Below are 1197 nucleotides of genomic sequence, written 5' to 3'. Positions count from 1 at the left end.
TCCCTACAATTTGGTTATGGTTTGGATAGCATATAAGTCAAAGCTGCAGAAATATGACTGAACATCTAGGATACAGGTCCTTGGCTTGCTGTTCAGTCATTCATGTTTTGGGATGCAATTGCAATACAAAGGTGACCAAATGTATGAATAGTTATTTTGCTATCCTAAATGCGCCTATCAACATTTGAATCATTTGAATATGTTTACAAAAATACAAAGCAGTTCTCGGACTTCCCAGCACTACTGCTATTGTCTTCTGGCAGGGTTGTGTGACTAGGAGCCAGCACATTGGTTTCCCCAGAGAAGCGTAAAAGGATTGTGTGGCTAGGAGCTTTCCCCAGTGAAACATGACCATTTTCAAACCTGATCTTATTCCCTCCATGGCAGAGAAGGAGCGAGACAGCTCATACCAAGAGGCTCCTCTGTGTAAGGCTCACCCCAGACCCATCCTGCAGACCCTTCCTCAACGGGGCTTGGAACAAGAGGCAAAACATGTGTCTGAGCAGGAGCTTGCCCTATGTGCCAGGCAAGGACAAGCCTTTAGAGATCCCACTGCAGAAATCCCATCTCTCAGCCCAGGACCTGCACCTTCCAGGCAATTTTCTTCCCAGTTGCAGCTCCTCTGCCTCTCTTTTTCCTCCCAACCTCCTCCCAACAGCCCCTGCTTCAGGAAAAGGCTGCCCCAAAGCCAGAGACCTCACCTGGACCATGCCTACACGCAGAGGGAGGGATGCTTGCTTCTGCCGCAGGCGAGAGCTGCAGGCACACGACCGCGATGACGAGCCAGGCTATTTCTACTTCTCTGTCACCGTCACCGTCACCGTCACCGTCACCGTCCCCGCGGGGTCTTGGAGCCAGCTGGGAATTGCAAGGCCCTGGTGCTTGTGCCTGCAGCCCTGATTGCTGTGTGAGCAGGATCGGGGATTAACCCTCCCTCTCCCTCCCGTTGCTGGAGGAATTTCACCCTGTGACACTGTTGAGAGAGGTGGTTGTGTTGGGCTTGTGTAGACTGGCTTTTATTCCAATTGATTCCAGCTCCACGGGTCATTTGCCTCCATCTGTGTCACACATCAGGTGAGATTTGGACAAATGTGGTGTCACTCAGCACCTTCATTTCTTGCTACAATCACAGACAACAAGGCTGTGACAGATTAGGGGATCCCCAAGGGTCCTCCAACCCCCTGCTCAGGACAGGAC

This window comes from Alligator sinensis, unplaced genomic scaffold (genome assembly GCF_000455745.1).
Source record: "Alligator sinensis unplaced genomic scaffold, ASM45574v1 scaffold1404_1, whole genome shotgun sequence".
NCBI classification, from domain to species: domain Eukaryota; kingdom Metazoa; phylum Chordata; order Crocodylia; family Alligatoridae; genus Alligator; species Alligator sinensis.
The sequence above is the reverse complement of the archived record's forward strand: the minus strand, read 5'-3'. Positions refer to the sequence as shown.